The sequence below is a fragment of the Hylobates moloch genome, unplaced genomic scaffold, assembly GCF_009828535.3.
Source record: "Hylobates moloch isolate HMO894 unplaced genomic scaffold, HMol_V3 SCAFFOLD_5, whole genome shotgun sequence".
Taxonomy (NCBI): Eukaryota; Metazoa; Chordata; class Mammalia; order Primates; family Hylobatidae; genus Hylobates; species Hylobates moloch.
In genome coordinates, this window is record NW_026652280.1 from 150,160,207 (window position 1) to 150,182,820 (window position 22,614).

The 22,614-nt window shown below is 38.7% G+C and overlaps 1 long non-coding RNA gene across 1 annotated transcript; it reads right to left on the reverse strand.

The window, feature by feature from the left end:
* Window positions 1-18,927: 18,927 nt before the first annotated feature.
* Window positions 18,928-22,499, reverse strand: LOC131383625 (uncharacterized). The gene is made up of 3 exons (XR_009213788.1): window positions 22,414-22,499; window positions 20,536-20,588; window positions 18,928-19,082 (listed from the first exon to the last, which is right to left on the reverse strand). It is a non-coding gene; the product is annotated as an uncharacterized LOC131383625 (long non-coding RNA).
* Between the last annotated feature and the right edge of the window lie 115 nt (window positions 22,500-22,614).

Here is a 22,614-nt window from a genome sequence, read left to right on the forward strand (position 1 = left end):
TTTTTGATTATGGCCACTCTTGCAGGAGTAAGGTGGTGTCTCATTGTGGTTTTGATTTGCAACAAAACAATAAATTTAAATTGTCAACAAACATATGAACAATATTGCTTCACTAGTACTCAAATTAACACTGAAAAAAATTCACCGTTTTCCCTATCACATTAGTTAAGCTTTAAGAAAATTTTAATGCCCAGAGTTGGTTAGGTTTTAGTGTAAAGATACCCTCATAAATTGCTAATAGGATTATATATTGGTAAAAATCTTTTTTGGATGGTTCACTAGACAGAATAATCTTTCTCCAAAATATCCACATCTTAATCTCCAGACCCTATGAATATGTTGATCACTTGACAAAGGGGATTTTGCTGATGTGATTAAGACTCTTGAGATGGGGGGATTATCCTGGATTAGCCATATCGATGTGGGCTCAATGTAATCACAACGACCCTTACAAAGGAAAGATAGAGGCAGGAAAGTCAGAGTTAGACAAGGAGATGAAATGATGGAGGAAGCAGAGGTGAGAAAGAGAGAAAGGAAAGAGATTTGAAGATGCTACACTATTGTCTTTAAAGATGGAGGAAGGGACTATAAACCAAGAAATGCAGGCCGCCACTAAAACCTAAAAACCAAAAGGAGAATAATGATGTAAGAATGAAAATGTATTCCACAGGCCTTATCAACCATTTATTCCCCAGGGCCTCCAGTAGTAATGCAGCCCTGCTAACCTACAGAGCTGTTTAAGAACGTAAATTTCTCTGCCCGGCCCCACCACTGTCTGGGAAGTGAGGAGCGCCTCTGCTCGGCCGCCGCCCTGTTTGGGAAGTTAGGAGCGTCATGGCCCGGGTACCCCCACTGTCTGGGATGTGAGGAGCGCCTCTGCACCGCTGCAGCCCCGTCTGGGAAGTGAGGAGCGCTTCCACCTGGCCCGCCGCCCCGTGCAGGAAATGAGGAGCGCCTCTGCCCGGCCCCACCACCGTCTGGGAAGTGAGGAGCCACTCTGCCCGGCCACTGTGCAACCAACCCTCCAAGTGTGAAGTGGCTGCCTTGTGTGTGATCTTTCTGCCCTCCCCAAGTTTGCATTTTTGACATTAAAGTTTACTTTTAAATTAAAAGTTTTAAATTGCAGAATATAAAAAAGAACATAAATTTATATTGTTTAAAATCACTAAGTTTATGGTAATTTGTTTTTGTTTTGTTTGAGGCAGTGTCTCACCCTATTGCCCAGGTTGAGTGCGGTGGTGCAATTTTGGCTCACTGCAACCTCCACCTCCCCTGTTGAAGCGATTCTCATGCCTCTGCCTCCAGAGTAGCTGGGATTACAGGCGTGGGCCACCACGCCCGCCTAATTGTTGTATTCTTCGTAGAGACAGGGTTTCGCCATGTTGGACAGGTTGGCCTCAAACTCCTGGCCTCAAGTGATCCGCCTGCCTCGGCCTCACAAAGTGCTGGGATTACAGGCGTGAGCCACCGCACCTGGCCAGTTTGTGGTAATTTGTTATAGCAGCAATAGAAAATTCACACAGAAAGCAATTAGACAATTTTCAAATTATACCTGTTCGATGACACAGCATCTATTTCTAGGAATCGATCTTGAAGATGTTATCAGAGAGAATACAAAATAGCTAAGTAAAAGTAGGTTCACTGCAACATTGTATAGTACTTAACAATTGAAAGTTACCTAAATTCAAAATAGGGGATTTATTAAATAAATTTGTTGGATATATTAAATATATTTATTAAATACATTATAAAAATACAACAACAATAAAATAAACGCTGCTCGAAAATATTTAGAGAAATGGGGAAATGGCCATGATAAGCTTTCTTTTTAAAGGTAGTTTACAAAACAGTATTACATGTAGTATAATACTAATTTTTAAAAAGATATATATCTGACTATATTCAACATGTTTATGGTAATCTCTAGGTAGTGAGATTATTTATAGGTATTTTCCTTTATACTTTAGTAAAGACTAATTTTGTAATCAACAAGAGTTATAAATGTATAAAATAATTATATACATATTTGCTAAAAAGAACCTATGTAATATAAATGTTTATAAATAGCAATATCAGTTATTACAAGTATAAAATAGCCTCAAAATATAATTGTGTTTTCTGCCACAAAAAAAAATCCTAGATTCTCTAATATTTGGAGATTTGTTTACATCAGCTCTACCTGTGTAAGCAGAACCCTCCAGTGGTGCTTGCCTGGTCTCACCTACTATCCCTTAATTCAGTTTCCAATTTTGGGAGCCCTGTCAATCATGAAAAGTTACCTGAAAATAACAAATGACCAAGTTTGCCAAGCCACTAGCCTTAACATTGTGTGCCATAGTAAGTTATCTGACTTTCTACTATTTTAAAGTACATTGGCTTTGCAAATTGTCGAGTTGGTTTTTTGTTTGTTTGCTTTTTTTTCTGATACTCAAAGACTAGATATACAGTCATGTCATCTGCAAACAGGGACAATTTGACTTCCTCTTTTCCAAATTGAATACCCTTTATTTCTTTCGCTTGCCTGATTGCCCTGGCCAGAACTTCCAACACTATGTTGAATAGGACACTCCTGAACACTTTCTTCTTAACTCCTGGCCAGTTCATTCATCATTTACTCTGTACCTAATCAGTAGCTGCCTCATCAGTGCTTTCTCATGTTACCTCAATTTCTGAGCCTAGACAAGATCACCTGTGTCAAGAAATCCCTTTCTTGCAGTTGTTATTTTGGTAATAATTTTATTTTTATGATTTTCTTTTCTTTAATTCAGTTAAAGAATGTGGCCTAGCTCAGCTCTTCTTTTTCACATTAGGCCTCTTAAAAATATTAATTCTAATATTGGCTGAAAACATTTTACAATAAAGCCTGACTGAAAGATAATGAAACGGCATCCTTAACAATCAAGAGCAAGAAAAACAACCAGCTGTGGCCTTCCCCTTTTCCTTCTCAGTTGGGCCTTAAATTGCATTCCAAAGACGCTGCTCCTGTCTTCTACAGTCAATACAACCTTGTACAACCTCTTGGAGTTTTTTAAAAACAACCTCTTGGAGTTTTTACTGTCTCTGGCACTGGCAGGTTCCCCTGTTCTCTCTCTCTCTCTTATTGTTACCTTGTTATAGAATGCCTGTTGACCACCAGGTATGTGGCAGAATAACTGGATTTCTGCAAGCCAATGTGGAAGACTAGAAGGCAAACCTGGTCAAAAAGGAGTGTAGGAAAACAGAGGCTGTCCTAGAGGCAAGCTGAGGCTGAAGGTAATTTACTGAGTAGAGCACCTTTGCTGTAAGAAAAAGTCAACTTTGACTATGCTGCAGTTCTCTCGTTTCCAAAAAAGCAGAGTTAGGGGAAGGAAGGAAGGAAGGAAGGAAGGAAGGAAGGAAGGAAGGAAGGAGGAAGGAAGGAAGGAAGGAAGGAAGGAAGGAAGGAAGGAAGGAAGGAAGGAAGGAAAAGAAATCGGGAGAAAGTAAGGAATGGAGTTAAGGAGAAGAGGGAAATGGAATGAGCATTTATTGAAGACCTGCTACACACAACATACTATACTTTGCTATTTGTTGTGTCATTTAATCCTCACAATAGTTCTGTAAGGTAGGTAATATTGTCTCTATTTTTCAAAGAAGAAGAGTGAAGTTCACAGAGGGTAAGTAACTTGACCAAAATCACGTAGTGGGGATTTGAACACATATCTGTCTGATCCCAAAGTCTGAAAATAAAAAGTAAGCGGTAGGCTCCGGAAAGATGTTTGTTAAAATATATTAAGAAAAATCATTTTAGGAACATGGTACCAGGCCTGATGGGAAACTGAAGTGAGATATGGGATTGTTCTTCCTGAAATAAGATATCTGGTCCCCATACCTACTCCATAATGCTTTTTAAAAACATAATATTTATTCATTTATTTCCTGCGCAAATAATTGTAGAACACTAAGTGAAAGGCACTGTGCTAGTTACCATTGAGTACAAGTGTGAACAAGGCATGAAATTTAGCCTAGCAGAGAAGAAAAGTAAACATGAAATTACAACACAGTTTGACAAATATTATAACAAGTGACACCCCAATGAGGTATGGGAACAAGTAATTATTGATAAAGAGAAATGTCAGTTTCAGGTTGAGGCTTAAGGCATGAGTAAGCAAAACTGAAAAACCTTTCTTGCACAAAAGTCGACATTAAGTTTGAAGGAACTGCACACATGTACACACAAACAATACTCGCATTCCAAATGATAAAAGAAAGACCTCTGTCACTTCATCTGCCATGTCATTCATCACAACAGAGCTAATTTCAGAGCATGTGGTGAAAAGCAGCATTGGACTGAAAGCCAGATTTGAATTTTCATCTAGGCTTGCCTGAGTGCTGACTATGTGACTATGGGAAAGTAATTTTACCTTCTCTGAGCCTAAATTTTCTCATCTGCTAAGGGAGTTAAGCTAAACCATTTCTAAAGTCTCTCCCACTTTTAACACTCTCTGTAGTTCTAACGCTAATGACTACTCAATTACATATCATAGCTTGCTAATCAGAAACTTGATTGGTAACTCAGAATGTTAGGCTGTTGAATATTTATGGAGAAGTGGAGCCAGATGGAGGAATAGAAAGCTCCACCCATTGTCTCCCCAGCAAGGACACCAAGTTAACAACTATCTACTCAGAAAAAAATCAACTTCATAATAACCAAAAATCAGGTGAAATTTTAACTTCATATCACTGAAAGAGGCACTGAAGAGATAGAACAAACAGTCCTGAATCACCAATGCCACCCCTCTGCCTCCCTGGGCAGCAGTAACATGATGCTAATAGCATCTCTGGGAACTAAGGGAGAGAGAACACAGCAATTGTGAGACATTGAACTCAGTGCTATTCTGTTAAAGAAGAAAGACCAAACTCAGCTGACACTTGCCCACAAAGAGAGCACTTAAACCAGCCCTAGCCAGAGGGAAAATATCTATCTCAGAGGTCCAAATTTGAGTGCCTACGAAGCTCACCACTAAGGGCTATTAGCACTCTGTCTCTAAGTAAACTTGAAAGGTAGTCTGGGATGTAAAAACTGCAACTCCGTAGACAAGTCCTAGTGCTGAATCAGGGTAAGAGACAACGGACTGGGTGGGCACACGACATACCGAGACACCAGCTTGGGCAGCAAGGGTGTGACAGCATCACTCTTCCCCTAACCCAAGGCTACACAGCTCTCAGCTCCAGAAGAGACCCCTGCCTTCTGCTTGAGGATAGGAGAGAAGAGGAGAGGGAAGAGTGAGGAGGACTGTATTATATCTAAGACACTAGCCCAGCCACAGCAGGATAGGGCACCAGTCAGAGTTGTGAGGCCCTTGCTCCCAGACAACATTGCTAGACACACTCTGGGCTGGAAGGAAACCCACTGCCTTAAAGGAAAGGACCCAGTCCTGCCAGCGTTCATTACCTGCTAACTGAAGAGCCCCTGAGCCCTGAATAACTAGCAGCAATACCCAGGTACTACATTGAGGGCATTGGGTGAGCTTCTGAGACTTGCTGGCTTCAGGTGAGACTCAGCACATAACCAGCTATGGTAGCTGTGGGGCAAAACTTCTTCTGCTTGAGAAAAGCAGAGGAAAAAGTAAAGGGGACTTTGTCTTCCACCTTAAACACGAGTACAGTCACAGGGGAGTAGAGCACCAAGTGGGTTCTTGGGATCCCCAACTCCAGGACTTTACTCTTGGATGGCATTTCTGGACTTGCCCTGGGCCAGAGGGAAGCTTACATCACTAAGGGTGAGTCCCAGGCCAGGGAGCATTCACACAGCTGACTTAAGAGACCTTGAGCCTTAAGGGAACATCAGTTGTAGTCTGGCAGTATTCCTCATGGCCTGTGGTAGCAGGGTGAGGCTCCTCTGCCTTTGGAAAGGATAAGAAAGAGTGGGAAGGACTGTATCATGTGGGTTGAGTGCCAGCTCAGCCACAATATAATAGAATACCAGGTAGACTTCTAAGGTTTTTGACTCTAGTCTCTGACTCCCGGACAACACTGCTGAACCCACCTGGGGCCTGGGGGACCTCACTACCCTAAAGGGAAGGACACAGGCTTGCCTGGCTTTTCCATCTGCTGATTGTAGAGCCCCAGGACCTTGAGTGAACATAAGCAGTAGACAGGGAAGGCCCTGGACAAGAACCAGCTCTGTGCTAGCTTCAGGTCTTACCTAGGGCAATCACAGAGGTAGTGACTGCAGTGTGTTTATGCCACTCCATCCCTAGCTTTAGGTGGCTCAGAACAGAGAGAGAAAGAGACTCTGTATGTTGGAGAGAAAGTAAAGGAAGGGAACAAGAGTATCTGCCTGGTAATCCGGAGAATTCTCCTAGATCTTGTCCAAGACCTTCAAGGTAGTACCTCTTTGGGGAAAAGTTGAAAGCCTTTCCTCTAAGATCTGGAACATGACAAGAATGTCCACTGACACCACTGTTACTCAACATAGTACTGGAAGTCCTAGCTAGAGCAATCAGACAAGAGAAAAATATAAAGGGCATCCAAATTGGATAGGAAGAAGTCAAATTATCCTTGTTTGCTGATGATATAATCTTATATTGGGAAAACTCTACACTCCATAGGAAAACTACTAGAACTGATAAATACAAAATCCACATAAAAAAATCAATAGCATTTCTATATGCCAACAGTGAAGAATGTGGAAAAGTAATTTAAAAAGTAATCCCATTTGCAACAACCACACATAAAATTTAAAACCTAGGAATTACCTTGACCAAAGAAGAGAAAGACCTCTATAAGGAAAACTAGAAAACATTGATGAAGGAAATTGAAGAGGACATCAGAAATGAAAAAAATTCCATTTTCATGGATTGGAAGAATCAATATTGTCAAAATGTCTTAACTACCCAAAGCAATCTACAGATTCAATGCAATCTCTAACAAAATACCAATGACATTCTTCACAGAGATAGAAAAAGCAATCCTAAAATCTATATGGAAACACAAAATACCCACAATAGCTAAAGCTATCCTAAGCAAAACGAACAAAACTGGAAGAATCACATTCCTGACTTCAAATTATACTACAGAGCTATAGTAACCAAAACAGCATGGTACTAGCAAAAACAAAAACAAAAAAACAGACACATAGACCAATAGAACAGAATAGAGAACCCAGAAACAAACCCAGAAAAAAATTAGGGAAATTCTCCAGGATATTAGTTTGGGCAACCAAAGCAAACAGGAACAAATGAGATAACATCAAGTTAAAAAGCTTCTGCACAGCAAAGGATTCAACCAACAAAGTGAAGAGACCACTCACAGAATGGAAGAAAATATTTGAAAATATTTGCAAACTACCCCTCTGACAAAGAATTAATAACAAGAATATATCGGGAGCTCAAACAACTCTATAGAAAAAAATCTAATAATCCGATCAAAACATGGGCAAAAGATTTGAATAGACATTTCTCAAAAGAAGACATAAAAAAGGCAAACACGCAAAGGAAAACGTGCAACATCACTGACCATCAGAGAAACGCAAATCAAAACTACAATGAGATATCATCTCACCCCTATTAAAATGGCTTGTATCCAAAAGACAGGCAATAACAAATGCTGGCAAGGATGTGGAGAAAGGGGAACCCTTGTACACTGTTGGCGGGAATGTAAATTAGTAAAACCACTATGGAGAACAGATTGGAGATTCTTCAAAAAACTAAAAGTTGGGCTACTATATGTTCCAGCAATCCTACTGCTGGGTGTATACCCAAAAGAAAGGAAATCTTCCAAGATGGCCGAATAGGAACAGCTCCAGTCTACAACTCCCAGCATGAGCGATGCAGAAGATGGGTGATTCCTACATTTCCAACTGAGGTACTGGTTTCATCTCACTGGGGCTTGTTGGATGGTGGGGGCAGGACAGTGGGTGCAGCCCACCAAGCGTGAGCCGAAGCAGGGCGAGGCATCACCTCACCTGGGAAGCACAAGGGGTCAAGGAATTCCCTTTCCTAGCCAAGGGAAGTGGTGATGGATGGCACCTTGAAAATCGGGTCACTCCCACCCTAATACTGTGCTTTTCCAATGGTCTTAGCAAACAGCACACCAGGAGATTATATCCTGCGCCTGGCTAGGAGGGTCCCACGCCCACAGAGCCTCGCTCATTGCTAGCACAGCAGTCTGAGATCAAACTGCAAGGCAACAGCGAGGCTGAGGGAGGGGCGCCCACCATTGTTGTGGCTTGAGTAGGTAAACAAAGAGGGCCAGGAAGCTAGAACTGGGTGGACCCCACTGCAGCTCAAGAAGGCCTGCCTGCTTCTGTAGACTCGACCTCTGGGGGCAGGGCATAGCCGAACAAAAGTCAGCAGAAACCTCTGCAGACTTAAATGTCCCAGTCTGACAGCTTTGAAGAGAGTAATGGTTCTCCCAGCAAGGAGTTTGCGATCTGAGAATGGACAGACTGTCTCCTCAAGTGGATCACTGACCCCTGACTAGCCTAACTGGGAGGCACCCTCCCGTAGGGGCAGACTGACACCTCACATGCCCAGGTAGCCCTCTGAGACAAGCTTCCAGAGGAACGATCAGGCAGCAACATTTGCTGTTCAACAATACTCTCTGTTCTGCAGCCTCCCCTGCTGATACCCAGGCAAATAGAGTCTGGAATGGACCTCCAGCAAACTCCAACAGACCTGCAGCTGAGGGTCCTGACTGTTAGAAGGAAAACTAACAAACAGAAAGGACATCTACACCAATACCCCATCTGTACGTCACCATCATCAAAGACCAAACGTAGATAAAACCACAAAGATGGGGAAAAAACAGAGCAGAAAAGTTGAAAATTCTAAAAATCAGAGCAACTCTCTCCCTCCAAAGGAACGCAGCTCCTCGCCAGCAACGGAACAAAGCTGGGCAGAGAATGATTTCGATGAGTTGAGAGAAGAAGGCTTCAGATGATCAAACTTCTCCAAGCTAAAGGAGGAAGTTCAAACCTGTCGCAAAGATGCTAAAAATCTTGAAAAAAGATTAGATGAATGGCTAACTAGAATAACCAGTGTAGAGAAGTCCTTAAGCGACCGAATGGTGCTGAAAACCATGGCACAAGAACTATGTGACGAATGCACATGCTTCAGTAGCTGATTTGATCAACTGGAAGAAAGGGTATCAGTGATTGAAGATCAAATGAATGAAATGAAGTGAGAAGAGAAATTTAGAGAAAAAAGAGTAAAAAGAAACGAATAAAGCCTCCAAGAAATATGGGACAATGTGAAAAGACCAAATCTACGTCTCATTGGTGTACCTGAAAGTGACGGGGAGAATGGAACCAAGTTGGAAAACACTCTGCAGGATATTATCCAGGAGAACTTCCCCAACCTAGCAAGGCAGGCCAACATTCAAATTCAAGAAATACAGAGAATGCCACAAAGATACTCCTCCAGAAGAGCAACTCCAAGACACATAATTGTCAGATTCACCAAAGTTGAAATGAAGGAAAAAATGTTAAGGGCAGCCAGAGAGAAAGGTCAGGTTACCCACAAAGGGAAGCCCATCAGACTAACAGTGGATCTCTTGGCAGAAACTCTACAAGCCAGAAGAGAGTAGGGGCCAATATTCAACATTCTTAAAGAATTTTAAACCCAGAATTTCATATCCAGCCAAACTAAGCTTCATAAGTGAAGGAGAAATAAAATCATTTACAGAGAAGAAATGCTGAGAGATTTTGTCACCACCAGGCCTGCCTTACAAGAGCTCCTGAAGGAAGCACTAAACATGGAAAGAAACAACTGGTACCAGCCACTGCAAAAACATGCCAAATTGTAAAGACCATTGAGGCTAGGAAGAAACTGCATCAGCTAACAAACAAAATAACCAGCTAACATCATAATGACAGGATCAAATTCACACATAACAATATTAACCTTAAATGTAAATGGGCTAAATGCTCCAATTAAAAGAAACAGACTGGCAGCTTGGATAAAGAGTCAAGACCCATCAGTGTGCTGTATTCAGGAGACCCATCTCACATGCAGAGACACAAATATGCTCAAAATAAAGGGACAGAGGAAGATCTACCAAGCAAACGGAAAACAAAAAAAGGCAGGGGTTGCAATCCTAGTCTCAGATAAAACAGACTTTAAAACAACAAAGATCAAAAGAGACAAGGCGATTACATAATGGTAAAGCGATCAATTCAACGAGAAGAGCTAACTATCCTAAATACATATGCACCCAATACAGGAGCACCCAGATTCATAAAGCAAGTCCTTAGAGACCTACAAAGAGACTTAGACTCCCACACAATAATAATGGGAGACTTTAACACCCCACTGTCAACATTAGACAGATCAACAAGACAGAAAGTTAGCAAGGATATCCAGGAATTGAACTCAGCGCTGCACCAAGTGGACCTAATAGACACCTACAGAACTCTCCACCCCAAATCAACAGAATATACATTCTTCTCAGCACCACATCGCATTTATTCCAAAATTGACCACATAGTTGGAAGTAAAGTACTCCTCAGCACTCTCTCAGCCCACAGTGCAACCAAACTAGAAAAACCGCTCAACTACATGGAAACTGAACAACCTGCTCCTGAATGAATACTGGGTACATAATGAAATGAAGGTAAAATTAAGATGTTCTTTGAAACCAATAAAAACCAAGACACAACATACCAGAATCTCTGGGACACATTCAAAGCTGTGTGTAGAGGGAAATTTATAGCACTAAATGCCCACAAGAGAAAGCAGGAAAGATCTAAAATTGACACCCTAACATCACAATTAAAAGAACTAGAGAAGCAAGAGCAAACACATTCAAAAGCTAGCAGAAGGCAAGAAATAACTAAGATCAGAGCAGAACTGAAGGAGATAGAGACACAAAAAACCCTTCAAAAAAATCAACGAATCCAGGAGCTGGTTTTTTGAAAAGATCAACAAAATTGATAGACTGCTAGCAAGACTAATAAAGAAGAAAACAGAGAAGAATCAAATAGACGCAATAAAAAATGATAAAGGGGATATGACCACAGATCCCACAGAAATACAAACTACCATCAGAGAATACTATAAACACCTCTATGCAAATAAACTAGAAAATCTAGAAGAAATGGATAAATTCCTCGACACATACACCCTCCGAAGACTAAACCAGGAAGAATTTGAATCCCTGAATAGACCAATAACAGGCTCTGAAATTGAGGCAATAATTAATAGCCTACCACCCAAAAAAAGTCCAGGACCAGATGGATTCACAGCCGAATTCTACCAGAGGTACAAGGAGAAGCTGGTACCATTCCTTCTGAAACTATTCCAATCAACAGAAAAAGAGGGAATCCTCCCTAATTCATTTTATGAGGCCAGCATCATCCTGATACCAAAGCCTGACAGAGACACAACAAAAAAAGAGAATTTTAGACCAATATCCCTGATGAACATCGATGCAAAAATCCTCAATAAAATACTGGCAAACTGAATCCAGCAACATATCAAAAAGCTTATCCACCATGATCAAGTGGGCTTCATCCCTGGGATGCAAGACTGGTTCAACATATGCAAATCAATAAATGTAATCCAGCATATAAACAGAACCAAAGCCAAATCCACATGATTATCTCAATAGATGCAGAAAAGGCCTTTGACAAAATTCAACAGCCCTTCATGCTAAAAACTCTTAATAAATTAGGTATTGATGGGACCTATCTCAAAATAATAAGAGCTATTTATGACAGACCCACAGCCAATATCATAGTGAATGGGCAAAAACTGGAAGCATTCCCTTTGAAAACTGGCACAAGACAGGGATGCCCTCTCTCACCACTCCTATTCAACATAGTGTTGGAAGTTCTGGCCAGGGCAATCAGGCAGGAGAAAGAAATAAAGGGTATTCAATTTGGAAAAGAGGAAGTCAAATTGTCCCTGTTTGCAGATGACATGATTGTATATTTAGAAAACCCCATCGTCTCAGCCCAAAATTTCCTTAAGCTGACAAGCAACTTCAGCAAGGTCTCAGGATACAAAATCAATGTGCAAAAATCACAAGCATTCCTAAACACCAATAACAGACAAACAGAGAGCAAAATCATGAGTGAACTCCCATTCACAATTGCTTCAAAGAGAATAAAATACCTAGGAATCCAACTTACAAGGGATGTGAAGGACCTCTTCAAGGAGATCTACAAACCACTGCTCAATGAAATAGAAGAAGACACAAACAATGGAAGAACATTCCATGCTCATGGATAGGAAGAATCATTATCATGAAAATGGCCATACTGCCCAAGGTAATTTATAGATTCAATGCCATCCCCATCAAGCTACCAATGACTTTCTTCATAGAATTGGAAAAAACTACTTTAAAGTTCATATGGAACCAAAAAAGGGCCTGCATTTCCAAGTCAATCCTAAGCCAAAAGAACAAAGCTGGAGGCATCATGCTACCTGACTTCAAACTATACTACAAGGCTATAGTAACCAAAACAGCATGGTACTGGTACCAAAACAGATATATAGATCAATGGATCAGAACAGAGCCCTCAGAAATAATACCACACATCTACAACCATCTGATCTTTGACAAACCTGACAAAAACAAGCAATGGGGAAAGGATTCCCTATTTAATAAATGGTGCTGGGAAAACTGGCTAGCAATATGTAGAAAGCTGAAAGTGGATCCCTTCCTTACACCTTATACAAAAATTAATTCAAGATGGATTATAGACTTAAATGTTAGGCCTAAAATAGTAAAAACCCTAGAAGAAAACCTAGGCAATACCATTCAGGACATATGCATGGTCAAGGACTTCATGTCTGAAACACCAAAAGCAATGGCAACAAAATTCAAAATTGACAAATGGGATCTAATTAAACTAAAGAGTTTCTGCACAGCAAAAGAAATTACCATCAGCGTGAACAGGCAACCTACAGAATGGGAGAAAATTTTTGCAATCTACTCATCTGACAAAGGGCTAATATCCAGAATCTACAAAGAACTCAAACAAATTTACAAGAAAATAACAAACAACCCCATCAAAAAGTGGGCAAAGGATATGAACAGACACTTCTCAAAAGAAGACATTTATGCAGCCAACAGACACATGAAAAAATGCTCATCATCACTGGCCATCAAAGAAATGCAAATCAAAACCTCAGTGAGATACCATCTCACCCCAGTTAGAATGGCGATCATTAAAAAGTCAGGAAACAACAGATGCTGGAGAGGATGTGGAGAAATAGGAACACTTTTACACTGTTGGTGGGACTGTAAACTAGTTCAACCATGGTGGAAGACAGTGTGGCGATTCCTCAAGGATCTAGAACTTTAAATACATTTTGACCCAGCAATCCCATTACTGGGTATATACCCAAAGGATTATAAATCATGCTGCTATAAAGACACATGCACACGTATGTTTATTGTGGCACTATTCACAATAGCAAAGACTTGGAACCAACCCAAATGTCCATCAACGATAGGACATGTTAGGATTAAGAAAATGTGGCATATATACACCATGGAATACTATGCAGCCATAAAAAGGATGAGTTCATGTCCTTTGTAGGGACATGGATGAAGCTGGAAACCATCATTCTAAGCAAACTATTGCAAGGACAGAAAACCAAACACCGCATGTTCTCACTCATAGGTGGGAAATGAACAATGAGAACACTTGGACACAGGAAGGGGAACATCACACACTGGGGCCTGTCGTGGGGTGGGGGGCTGGGGGAGGGATAGCATTAGGAGATATACCTAATATAAATGACGAGTAATGGGTGCAGCACACCAACATGGCGGGTGTATACATATGTAATAAACCTGCACATTGTGCACATGTACCCTAAAACTTAAAGTATAATAATAACAAAAAAAAGAAAGGAAATCAGTATACTAAAGAGATATCTGCACTCTCAGGTTTATTGCACCACTGTTTACAATAGCTAAGATTTGGAAACAGGTGTGTCCATTAATAGATGAATGGATAAAGAAAATGTTATACATATACACAATGGAGTACTATTCAGCCATAAAAAGAATGAGATCCAGTTATTTGCAACATGTATGGAACTGGAGATCATCATGTTATGTGAAATAAGCCAGGCAAAGAAAGACAAACATCACATGTTCTCACTTATTTGTGGGAACTAAAAAATCAAATCAATGGAACTCATGGACACAGAGAGTGGAAGGATGGTTACCAGAAACTGGGAATGGCAGTGGGGTGGTTGGCGGGGAGGTGGGTATGGTTAATGTGTACAAAAACATAGAAAGAATGAGTAAGACCTACTATTTGATAGTACAATAAAGTGTCTCTAGTCAATAATAATTGTATATTTTGAAGTAACTTAAAAATGTAATTGGACTGTTTGTAACTCAAAAGATTAATGCTTGAGGGAATGAATACTCCATGATGTGCTTATTTCACATTGTGCATCATTCTCTATGACATGCTTAATTCATATTGCATGCCTGTATCAAAATATATTATGTACCCCATAAATATATACACCTACTATGTATCCACAATTTTTTTTATTTTTTAAAGTTATATTAAGATGAATTTATTACTGAAGAAAAGAAAATTTTAAATAAATTTAGTATAGTGAATTTGTACAGTGTTTATAAAGTCTGCAATAGTGTACAATTATGTCCTAGGTCTTCATATTCACTCACAACTCACTGATTGTCCCACCCAAAGCAAATTTCAGTCCTGCAAGCTCCATTGATGGTAAATGCCTTAACAGGTATAACATTTAAAAAAATCTTTTATAGTTTTTTTGGTTTTTTTTTTGTTTTTTTTGAGACGGAGTCTCTCTCTGTCGCCCAGGCTGAAGTGCAGTGGAGCAATCTTGGCTCACTGCAAGCTCCGCCTCCCGGGTTCACGCCATTCTCCTGCCTCAGCCTCTCCAGTAGCTGGGACTACAGGCGTCTGCCACCGCGCCCAGCTAATTTTTTGTATTTTTAGTAGAGAGGGGGTTTCACCATGTTAGTCAGGATGGTCTCGATCTCCTGGCCTCGTGATCCACCTGCCTCAGCCTCTCAAAGTGCTGGGATTACAGGCATGAGCCACCGCGCCTGGCCCTTTTATACTGTTTTTACTGTGTCTTTTCTATGTTTAGATACAAAAACATTTACCATTGTGTTATAATTGCCCACACTATTTAGCATGCTGTACAGGTTTGTAGCCTTGGAGCAATAAGCTATATCATATAGCTTAGGTGTATAGTAGGCTAAACCATTGAGGTTTTTGTAAGTACACTGTATGATATTCATACAAAAATGAAATAGCCTAACAATGCATTTCTCAGAATCTGTCCCCATTGTTAAGTGATGCATGACTGTACATCTATACACACACACATATATATGTAAACTGATTGTAAAAGCCAATTTACAAAGTTTAAAACCTAAAGCAGAATGATGATGGATGAAAAAGTTAAAATTTATATCACAAGCTTCCTTTGACTGAATAGATTCTAAATCTCTATCTATATGATGCAATGCTCAAACTGAAGATTCATATATTAAAATAGAACAGGATGGTAAAATGATTATTCAAGTAGAGGGGTAATTTTAACACTTAAAATTAATTGTGTTACTGACACAGGAGCATAGAGGCTATAAAAAATGTTCCGAGTTCCAAAGTAATTCTTGACAACTGCCAATATTTTCAAGTTACTCAGTTTTATTGCAAAAATATGTACTTGGGTAATGTTGTCTAAGCTGATTACAGCAATGCCTTCATTGAATTATTAATAAATATCAAACCCTTTTTTTCTAGCAGATGGAAGGGAATCAAATAATAGAAGACACGTTAATTTAAAAGTCTGGAGATTTTTGGCTGGGTGCGATGGCTCACGCTTATAATCCCGGCACTTTAGGGGGCCGAGGTGGGTTGATCGCCTGAGGTCAGGAGTTGGAGACCAATCTGGCCCAACATGGTGCAAAAATTCACTGGGCGTGGTGGCACACACCTGTAGTCTCAGCTACTGGGGAGGCTGAGACAGGAGAATCTCTTGAACTCGGGAGGCGAAGGTTGTAGTGAGCCAAGATCATGCCACTGCCACTCCAGCCTGGGTGACAGAGCGAGACTGTATCTTAAAAGAAAAAAAAAATTTGGAGATTTTTATAAAACTCTGGTTAAAACTTTGCTCATTACACTTTAAGAGTGAATTTTATAGCATGTACATTATATCTCATTTAAAAATTGATTATACTAGTTAGTGTTCATTATTAAAAGGAGCCACATGACAGTGGCTTAAAATATCTGGAAACTAATTCGTGATAATCTGAGTGCAAAATGTTAGGATAAGCTATAGAAATGTATGATTATTTTGTCCCTTAGATCTTTCTGTCTCTCAAATGTCAGCTGTCAATTGACCACTGGTTGAGTGCTAGATTCTAATAATTTTATGCTTGAATTCCCTAAAATACTGATTACTATGTTATGTGCTTCATCTTTGTTGGATATCCAGAAATCAGTTAAGAGGCTCAAAACCACAATGAGCTATCACCTCATACCTGTTATGATGGGCCATCATTTAAAAAACAAAACAAAACACACACACACAAAACAGAAAACAACAACCATTGCTGAGGATGTAAAGAAACTGGAGCCTTTGTGGACTATTGGTAGAAATGTAAAATTGTGCAGCCATCATAGAAAACAGTAAGGAGGGCTGGGCGCGATGATTGATGAAAGAATTAAAATTTATATCATAAGCTTCTTTGACTGAATAGATTCTAAATCTCTATGATGCAATGCTTAAACTGAAGATTCATATATTAAAACAGAACAGGATGGTAAAATGATTATTCAAATAGAGGGATAATTTTAACACTTAAAATCATTGATTGATTTAAAATGATTGATTCAAAAAATTAAAGAGTAGTATCATATGATCCAGCAGTTCCACTTCCAGGTATTTATATAAAAGAATTGAAAAGAGGATCTCAATGAGATATTTCCACTCCCATGTTTGTGGCAGCATTACCTACAATAGTCAAGAGGTGGAAACAACCTAAATATCCACCTACAGATGAATGGATAAAGAAAATGTGCCACATGTATACAAGAGGATATTATTCAGCCTTATAAAAGAAGTAAATCCTGCCATACGACACAACATAAAAGAATCTTGAGGACATTATGCTAAGTGATATAAGCCAGTCAGAGAAGAAGAAATGCTGCATGATTCCACTTATGGGAGGTAGCTAAAGTAGTCAAACTCAACGAAGCGGAAAGTAAAATCATGATTGCCAGGGGCTGTGGGGAGGGAGGAATGGGGAGTTTGTAATCAATGAGCATACAGTTTTTGTCATGCAAAATGAAAAAGTTCTAGATATTTGCTTAAACTTAAAAGTTTGTTAAGAGGGGAGATTTTATGTTATGTGTTTCTTTGACCACAATACAAGTTAAGGGGAAAAATGACACCTAAGTGGCAGAGGTGATATTCTCCTGAGGAAGAGAGAAGGTAAGAACTTTACATTCTTACTTGGGTAAAATACCACATGATTTCCAAACATAAAGTGAAATCTGGATTTTAATGTACTTCTGATATTTTCTACCTTAAATGTGTTTATCTCAAAGAACCTTGCATAGCTCAATAGAAGAGTGACAAACAATAAAAGAATCTGTTAATAGCTTTTAGGTATTCATAATCCTAGGACATCTAGCATCATGGTGAGACTTTTAAGTATAAATTAAGAAGATTAGACCTTTGATTTTGTTTTTAAAGGGTTAAAATTTCACATATGTTCTTAGGATTTTCTGCAAGTAATCGTATTTCCAATATGCTCAATATGAGTCACCTGTGTGTTTATTTTTAAAATTTAACTGTAATACTAGATATTTTGTGGTTTCTGTCTTTTTTAGCCACAACTGACTGGCCTCAGGGGTAGACATGGTCCCAAGGAAAACTCACATAAAAGTTGCACAAGGCTATGTCTTAAAATAGCCTAACTCAAAAATTGAGTTAAAATTAAGTTTAAAGATTGTGTTACAAATTTGAGTAGATATTGTGAGGTGGAGACAAGTTTACCAGTTTAAGCTCTGTGCAAGCCAAAGTTCAAAGGGAACCAAAATTATGAGTCTAAGTATTTCCTGAGGGTTATCTCAATTCATGAATAGAACAATAAAAATCCAGTTTGCCATGTATCTTAAGATATTTTGTAAAGCCGACACTGAGGTATTAAAATATATTCAAGGCATCGTATAATATGTACATAGGCATGGACATGGACACTGTGCCTTTGGAAATATACACTGATGCTACCCATACTTCAAAAATCAGGAAATTCCTCTTCTCTCAAATATATTTTTGCTATGTATTTTCTTTTAAATACACGAATCACCACTAGAAATGAATGGTATTGAGAATGGCAAAGCCTCGTAAAAGGGCTAATACAAGCTGAGTATCCCAATCCAAAATGCTTGGGACCAGAGTGTTCCAGATTTTGAATTTGTTTCAAATTTTGGAATTTTTGCATACATATACATAATGAGATATCTTGGGAATGAGATTCAAGTTTAAACATGAAATTCATTTATGTTCCATATACATTTTATATGTATAGCCTAAAGATAAATTTATACAATATTAAAATAACTTTATGCATGAAATGAAGTTTGCGTACATTGAATCATCAGAAAGCAAACATGTCAGGTGTGGAATTTTCCACTTTTGATGTCATATCAGAGCTATAAACGTTTCAAATCTTGGAGCATTTTAGACTTTGGATTTTCAGATTAGGGATGCTCAATCTGTATAAACTTTATAGAGTAGATAGAATAGAACTTTTACAAGCTTAATTTTATATAATTATGTAACAACTGTACTACTGAATCCATCAAAGTCATTCTTATCTACTGATATTTGTTTTGTAGTTTGCTGAGACTATACAAACATGTCACTCATGTGTGACTTACCTATAAATCCCATTTCTGGAGAAAGTGCTTAGCTGGCCAACTTTGTCCTTGGCATCTCTCCTTAGGTAGGTGACTAACTCAGTTGTCTAGTGCTGTTGTGCTACACCTTTTATACTTTCCCAATTCCTAAACCATTGCACTCAGATTTTCCTGATATGCTTCCCTCTTATTAACAAAATGTAGCTGGGCCGAGCCAGGTCATAGGCTTAGGAATACAATAAAAACAAATTACTTCAAGCATTAGTTAGTAATAATGATTTCAAGTATAACACCTAGGTCTGAAATGCCCTAACCTAAAAGAATAAGTGAGTAGAAATTTCAAGCAGCATTTGGGACCTATATAGCTTTTGGCCTACTTACAACACATAAAGGCCAACATTCAATCTATGTTTAGGTTATGCAATCTTAAGTACTGAAAAGACCAAGTAAGATATTTAGTTGAAACTCATTATTTCTCAATTATTAGCATATAATGTATGAAACATGTATGTAACATTTTTCTTTCTTTAAGTCAGGACATTTATTAAAGCATGGAATATATTTCAGTGCCATTAGACTTCTAATTATTTTACTGAGAGCTTTCTACAAATATGAAATGTATAAGATATACTCTAGCACAGATGTTATAGCTATACCAAAGTTTGAAGGCAGCTGAACGCAAAGAACATGAACTATGGATTCAGCTTTGGTTCAAATCACTGCCACTCACTAGCTGTATGACCTTGGGCAAGTGGCTTAACCAATCTAAACCTTTTCCTCAACCATAAAATGGGTAAAATTAAAAAAAAATTATCATGGTTAAAAGAGAAAAAAAGCATATAAAGCACCCACCTAGTACAATGTAAGTACTGAAGAACTAAATACATGTTAGCTAGTGTTATTAATTAGTAGGTTGTCTACTATATATATTTTTGATGTTTACATTAGCAGTGAAAATAACTTTAAAAATATATATCTTTTTAAAACAGGGTCTCACTCACTCTGTCACCCGGGCTGGAGTGCAATGGCACCATCTTGGCTCACTGCAACCTCTGCATCCCAGGTTCAAGCAATTCTCCTGCCTCAGCCTCCCAAGTAGCTGGGATTACAGGCACACACCACCATACCCGGCTAATTCTTTTGTATTTTTAATAGAGACAGGGTTTCATCATGTTGGCCAGGCTGTTCTTGAACTCCTGACCTCAAGTTCAAGGCCCGTCTTGGCCTCCCAAAATGCTAGGATTACAGGCATGAGCCACTGTGCCCGGCCAACGTTTTAAAAATTTTAAAGAACTAATGCAGCAACAGCTTTGACTTACTATGTTGTAGTTATTATTTTCAAAGTGAGCATGACTTGTTTCTCATAATCAAAAAACATACACTAATATTCAAATTATCAAGAAAGTACAAAGAAAAATGAGAAAAAAATCACTAGATTTTTCATATCCACAGATTTACATTAGTATTACTTTAATGTATATTCTGAACACAAGCAGGATTAACCTACTATCTATCTTCTGCTTTTTGACATATAATTGTAGAGCTCTTGTTTCATGACTGTATTTCATAAACTAGCCACAGAAATGGAAAGGTAGCTCACTTTGGAGAACCAGGGGAGAGTAGAGAGAATGCCTCTAGCCCTATTCTCTTTGGGTTCAAATTCCAGCTTTATCACTTACTAGACAAATTATCTTGGGCAAGACACTTAAGCTCTACATCTCAGCTTCCTTATCTGTGAAGTAAGAATTAAAGGAGTTAATATATAAAGCACTTAAAACAGTATCTGATATGTAACAAGTAGGACATAGTTAGCATATATGACCAAATATGGTCATACAAAGGTAATAATACTACATTGATATAGAAATAAAAAGTAACTCATAGAGCAAGTTATGTGTAATGTTATCCTATTCATATAAGAATGACAAATTCTCTTGAGATTAGGTGTCTGTATTCTTTTAAAAAAAGAAAATTTTATACACACATAAGCAAAAACATTTGAAAGGCTATACATAAAACTGCTAGCATGATTATCTCAGGGAGGAATTGTTGCTGGCTCTATAATGTTTCAATTTTTTATAAGTTTTATGTATTGTATTAAGAAATCAGTAAAACAGTTTAATTTAAAAAATATTTTTTGAGGCAAAAAAAAAAAAAAAAACAAAGAATGAAAGAAAACGACAAAACTTGGTTTTCAGAAAGATGACAATATGTAGTTAGTTTAATTAGGTTGTCCAGCTGGGAAATGACAGTTTAGAGGTTACAAAATAAAACGCAATATTAGTAGATGTATATTATAGTAAATCTAAAGTAATAATTTTTTCTTACTAAAGAGACATCATTCACATGATTTAAATAAAAATATGCCAAAGGAAAAAGAATATATTTAATTACCTTTTAAAATGCTAATACATACACCCAAGGTTGTTAAGACTGACCACTCTGTGAATGGTACAAAAAGGTGGCTGAAACATTAACTACAGAATAATGATAAAAACAACCATAACATCTTTCCCCTCTATTGTAGTGGGGCAAGGACACCATATCAAGCTTGAAGTACCTTTAATGCCCAAATTGTATACATTCTGCCTGGTTTATAGAGGAATAATTTCTGTAAAATTTAAAATTCTAAAAAAAGGTCAGACGCGGTGGCTCACGCCTGAAATCTCAACACTTTGGGAGGCCAAGGCAGGAGGATCACGAGGTCAGGAGTTCAAGGCCAGCCTGGCCAACATGGTGAAACCCCGTCTCTACTAAAATACAAAAATTATCCAGGCGTGGTGGTGCGCACCTGTAATCCCAGCTACTCAGGAGGCTGAGGCAGGAGAATTGCTTGAACCTGGGAGGCGGAGGTTGTAGTAAGCCGAGATCGTACCATTGCACTCCAGCCGAGGCAAGAGTGAGACACTGTCTCAACAACAAAAATGTAAAACAAAGTCTTTAAATTTTGGTTAATATTGTATGACATTCTTTCTCTTTGGGAATGAATATATTGGCAAGTTACTTAACCTATGTAAGCCTCAGTCAGGCACAGTGCCTCAAGCCTGTAATCCTAGCACTTTGGGAGGCTGAGGCAGGGAGTTCACTTGAGCTCGGGAGTTCAAGACCAGCCTGGCCAACATGGCATAACTCTGTTTCTACAAAAAATACAAAAATTAGCCGGGCATGGCAGTGCATGCCTGTAGTCCCAGTTGTTTGGGAAGCTGAGGTGAGAGAAAGCTTGAGCCCAGGAGGTCAAGGCCGCAGTGAGCCATGATCATACCACTGCACTCCAGCCTGGGTGACAGGGTGAGACCCTGTCTCAAAAAACAAAAAACAACAAAAAATTATCTGTGTAAGCCTCAATTTCCTCAACTATAAGATAGGGGAAATAATCGATGAGGATTAAATGAAAACATACAGTATTCATGCAGAACATGAGAACAACACTTGAATTCATTCACTCTAGCAATCATTGTCTGCTTACATAATAGCCTACAAAGGATAATCAATCTGTTTATTACTATTATTTAGTCTACTGAAGAAACATGCAGAACTTGAGAAACCAGGCAGACTACCTTAAACTGAATTCTTAGAAAATTAAATATATTGTATCTTAGCTTTCACGTATGCCATTTCTGTCCAATATGTCTCTTTCAAATGTCACCAGTTACATACAATATCCCCTCTGGCCTATGCTGGTGACCTCTACCTATTGTGGAGGAATCTCCACCTATTGTGATGTCATCCAGTACTTTATGGTAATATTTACTTTTTCT